Source organism: Scaptodrosophila lebanonensis, unplaced genomic scaffold (genome assembly GCF_003285725.1).
Source record: "Scaptodrosophila lebanonensis strain 11010-0011.00,11010-0021.00 unplaced genomic scaffold, SlebRS2 tig00000024-arrow-pilon, whole genome shotgun sequence".
Taxonomy (NCBI): Eukaryota; Metazoa; Arthropoda; class Insecta; order Diptera; family Drosophilidae; genus Scaptodrosophila; species Scaptodrosophila lebanonensis.
The window spans coordinates 9,687,821-9,693,205 of NW_022060538.1; the positions used below are offsets into that span (position 1 = coordinate 9,687,821).

At 33.8% G+C, this 5,385-nt stretch overlaps 1 long non-coding RNA gene across 1 annotated transcript; it reads right to left on the reverse strand.

Moving 5' to 3' along the window:
* Window positions 1–300: 300 nt before the first annotated feature.
* On the reverse strand, window positions 301–769 carry LOC115621761. Its single transcript, XR_003995296.1, has 3 exons — window positions 749–769; window positions 515–682; window positions 301–452 (listed from the first exon to the last, which is right to left on the reverse strand). It is a non-coding gene; the product is annotated as an uncharacterized LOC115621761 (long non-coding RNA).
* Window positions 770–5,385: the final 4,616 nt, after the last annotated feature.

Below are 5,385 nucleotides of genomic sequence, written 5' to 3' on the forward strand. Positions count from 1 at the left end.
CTCCTAGATAGTAAGCTTGTCATATAAAATAAATATCGTATTCCTTGAAGATTAAATTGAATGTCCTTCGTTGTACGTTAAAGGAGCTTCATTTAACAAATACACAAATTTTTGTGTACAATAGATAGCAAAGTAATGAGAATAAGAAAGATAAGAAACTCTGTTTAAAAAATTATAAATGATCAATATTAGTTGGGTATGGTAAGTAAGTATACTGCTATCTTAAGTTATTATATTTAAAATTATATTTAATTATTTTTGGACGCACGCTCAGAGAAAAGAAATTGAAACAAAAAAATGTGTACAGAAATATGTAGTTTATTTTTTGATTAAAATAACATACATTTCTTTACAGCTAATTTTCTCAGAGGTATGGGCGATGTGTTTTCATCCTATTTGTCTGCTGCAAAGCCTTGCTGTAATACACCTCCTATATACAAAATGTGTAAATTCTATGAAGAAGTAAATATTGTTAAATTGCTCTACATTGCATGTAACTATTATATGGATTTACCTCGTCTACCATTTTGTCTGAGTCTGCAGTTTTTTACGGCTGCTTCGCAAATATTATTAAAGAATTGAGAACAAATACCATTCCAAGCACAGACAGGCTTATAAGCTCCTTCACAATTTCTGTGGCAATAATCAACTATCATGGCATTTATTGCACTCAATAAGCATGCTGTAACGAAATATTAAACGCCACGTATTAAAGAATATGATTGTTACATATATCAGTCATACTTACCGAAGAAGATAGTTGCTACCAATTTCATTTTTCTGACTCTGAACTCATAGCAATGAACGCAAAGACTTTTATGTGTCCGTCAGCTCGTAACTGTGTCTAATTAATTCATATTTAAATTGCCGATTCTCGGCCATGAAATGTAATCGATAAAGCCTCGCACCGTAGCGTGAAAAAAACGAAAGCGATATAGTGTAATTAAGAAAGGCATTTTTAAAACTAGTATTAATTATTGTGGCGTAGTTTTTTCTTATATATTAACTGATTAAAGAAAGTTATTTTTCTCAATATAAGAAAGCATTGTATGTCTATTTTAAAAAATATTCTTGCAAAGTTGTAAAAAAGTTAACATAAAACACAGTAATAACCGTTTGGCCAGATGGGAGGAATTTCCGATTACTAGTTCCTTTCGTTAAAACTCATCAACTTCTATTTGAAGCATGTATTCAGGAACCATTTGAAAACAGAAGATTTTGTCTTTTCTTAATGATGTCGTTCGAATGTTGTGTGTGGATCGTACTTTGTCTTCGATAACTCGGATTCTATCTATTCGATTCGGTTTGTGACAGTTTTTTAAGTAAAGTTAAATGGGAAATCATCAATCAATAAGGAGTAGGACTATTCTATGGCATAAATAGAGGCATAGGTAGTTGGTCAAATAGAATTTCCCCATTCAGTCGGTGAAGGTATATAATAGTTTAAATATATAATATAAAATATGTACTTATATAATTAATGAAATGTATTTATTATTTACATTTGTATATTTAAATATTAATTTGTTCAGCCTGAAGGCCTTAGTTTCTCTCATTGCTATTTAGAATTAATTATAGGTTACAATAATGTGAATAAACTATATATTTTGCCTTTTTAGTATTTAAAAAACGGTTTCTGTGATATTATTGAACAGTTAAAAATTCTAATCAATTATCAATAATGTGTAAAGGAAACATCTTTTGTTTTTTATTTAAAACTTTCTCATCCTTAAAAAAAACCTTTCTCCTGAATCTCAGAAACCGACTGAGAATTTCACTTAGATTGATTGAACTTTATTTATTATGGATGTACAAAGGATCCTTAGTGTTTTCAAATGATCCCACAAATGAAAATCTACTGTGACTTTGTCTCGTTCTTTCAATGTTTAACTCAATTAATGTCTCTGACCACATTTGGCTGTGAATCGGGGCATAGCTGGCCAACTGGCAAATAAAATTCCCCCAACGTGTCGGAGGCATTAATAGACGTCATTGTATAGCTCTCCCTTAGGCTTTCTTATCTTTTAAGTTTAACTTATAATGTAATACTATAAATATCTTTATTTTACTTTCTAATATTATCAATTATTTATTGACAGTAAATTTGTTGATTTTTATAAATAAATAAATAAATAAATAAATAAATAAACTATTTGATCATTGAACTAGTTCAGAGAGGTAGAACGCAACTGCGAAAGGTACACGCAGTATGCGGTCTATGAGATTTATGTGACTTGGGTGCATAAAGTTGCAGCAAGTTGGAAAAAAAATATTTCTCCTTGCTGCGCTGCTTCGTTTATTAGCGCAACTTGCCAAAGAAAAACCTTGTGATTTACTTAGGCGTGCGCGTTCACGTTAGAAGGACAAAAGGAATGGGCGATGTTGCAGACCAAACAACAAGGCGTGCAAAACGAATTGAGTTTGTGGAAAAGTTTTTGTTTTATGGCCTCACACACGCACACACATGCATCTCCCATGCCAGCCCATCGGCATACAGCGCCGCCGCCATTTTGTATCAGTGTGTGCACACGCCATTGAGCATCAATGATGCGTGCAAAATGCAACAGAAACAATTTTTGGCATTTTTTTAAATGGTAATTTTTCGGTTGCTGCTGCTGTTGTTGTTGCTGTTGTTGCTGTTGTTGCTGTTGTTGCCGTTGTTCCTGCCTTCACATTACATTGTAAACTGCATACTTTTGCTTTTTGCTTGCTGTACTATTTACATGATTCCACTTATTTTGCCTTTTATCTTCGTTTCATTGTGGCGTGCTCTGGTCCATAAAAATGCATTGATTTTTATCAAGTGTAAAAATCAAAAATGTTGACATAAGAGCGTGAGCAATAAAATTTTAAGTTCGCTTGTTTGTTGGTGTGCTATTGTTGTTGGTGTTGTTGCGCCTCTTCTGGTTGTTTATGCGTGCGGTTCAAATAGTGTTTTTATCTGCAGCGATTTACATTAGTTTTGTGCAATTTATGCGCGAGCATATTTTTGGTAAATCTGCCCATTTTTTGCAACAAATTGTTTTAATCCAGGTACAGCATATAGTATAGTAGAACTGTGTAATAGCAGCGGCTATAGCTTTTATTAAAATGTGCGTATAAATTTTAAAATGCCAACAGAGGTTCGAACGACAGTAGAATAAAATTGTATTCTTTTCATTTTTTTTAAATTAATAACAAAATAAATAAAATTGTCAGATTAAATAATACTACGATGTGCATCAATCATGGGCGGGGGATGTGGCTTGGCGCTGCGTCTTGGATAGTACCAACAGCTGACATCTTGTCTTCTAAAACAGCAAAGTAAAAGTTGAAGATAGAAGTTTTAATAAGTATGAAATGGTTAGCCCAGATATTCCTTTGATTTTCATACAGGAGCAGAGCAATTTCAGAGTTGTTTGATGATTTCTACTTCTTTCTCATTTCCACAGTTGCAGTTTTATTGGCCATTAGGAATACGATGCAGTACACTGTTAAATCTCCTCTCATTATCCGGATTTGTATTTTTCTAAAGTGAAGGATGTCTTCTTTGAGACTGTGTCGTTAACTTGGTTTGGCAGCCTTAGATATTGATACGATTATGTCTTGGCGAGGTCTTTGCAGTGAATATATTGCAAATTTCCATTTTATTTTATTTTATTTTCATATGCTGTTTAAAATGCATTGATTGTAAAGTTATAGCATTCAATCAATTGTTAGCTTAACAATTATTTGAAGACTATCAGGCATCACTCAAAGAAAATAAATATACGTTAATTAGAATTAAAATGGCTTTTGCTTTTACTTCAAATATAAGTATATATTAGACAACCAATTTGCTTGCTGTGACTAAGATTAGTTTGCAGTTTGCTTAAAAATATTTTTTTGCAGACTAAAATGTCTTTGCACAGACCAGAGATGGAAGTATTAGAACCGTTAGAAATACGGAATAAAAGCTGTCAAATTTAGCCAAACAAAAAAGTCAGTTACGGTTAAAACCAATGTCGTTTTGCGGGTTTATGGTATTTCTTTAAATTTCTGCACTTTTCTGCATTCTATTGGATTCATTTGATTAGGTGTTCATAGAATAGGCCTCATTAAATAGGGAAATGCAAAACTATTTGGATTAATTATTCTGAATTAAAGCAAATACCAAGTGTTTTAGTTTAAGCTTTTCATTGCATCAACACGTATTTTGTTGTCTGTAACAACGAAAACAACAACAACAGCTAACTAAGCTAAGCATGCGGCCTCAAGTGGAGAAATGGAGGGTTGGCCCAGAAATTGGCTTCGGTGGCTGTCTGAATGGCTGGGCTGTCTGAGGTTTGAGGCTGCTTTGCGGCATTTTGCCGAGATTTGTTGAAAATTTATGCGCTACCTTAGAGAATTTATGAGTTGCAGTCGAGTGAATTATTTTATCATACGCATGCAGTGCAACAGAAACACACACACACACACAGCATACACATAGCATACGCACACAATTAGACAATGTGTTGCATCCATGTGCTTGTAAAGTGCATGCCACAACAAGCTACGCTTTTAGTCTGCATGCCTGCCTGCCTGCCTGCTTGCCTTCTTGCCATCCAGTCTGCTTGTCCGCTTGTCTGCTAGTCTGTCTGTCTGCCAAGCCTCACAGTTTAAGCTACTAATTTCACATGCAAAAGTCTTCACTAAGCTGGCGTTTTAATCTTGCCCAAGTGGCGGTCAACTCTCACCCTCACGCATACACACTAACACACATTCAGAAAGTGGGCGTGGCATTGTAAGTAATTAAGCGCACCCACTGTCAAATTGCCTTCGCACCGAATGTTAGCTACAAGTAGAGACAGACAGCAAAAGGCATTTCAATAAAGTCAGAAAATACAATTTTATCAAATTCCATATAGTTCGAAATAAAAGTTACTTAACGACACTTGAATTACATTTTCAAATATAGCCCTTTTATAAGAAAGGGGCAGTTAAAAAAGTAGTTAAGGGAGAGACTTGTCTAAGGTACAATAAGTGTCGATTTAAGTTTATTGCTTTACTAACATTGATTTCCAAAAAATACTTCTTTATTCACTTATTTATTTTAACTACTTTTTATTGTAAGTGTTCATATTTTTAATATTTTTTTGTTTGCTAAAAAATATCAATGAAATTTGTTCTTTTTCTTAAGTAAAGCATGCAGTTTGCTTTGTTCCAAAGTAAACAGGACTTTTTGAACAAAAAAAAAAACAGAACAAATGGTTTTTTTCGGCAAAATCAATTTATTTTATTCAAAAAAGTCTCCTTCTGCTTCAATACAGCTTTTTGCACGATCCAAAAACATGTCGAACGAGTGTTTTAGCTCGTTGGCCGGTATGGCCGCCAGTATGCCGGAGCAAGCCTTTTAAATGGCCCCTACGTCTGCATAACGCTTTC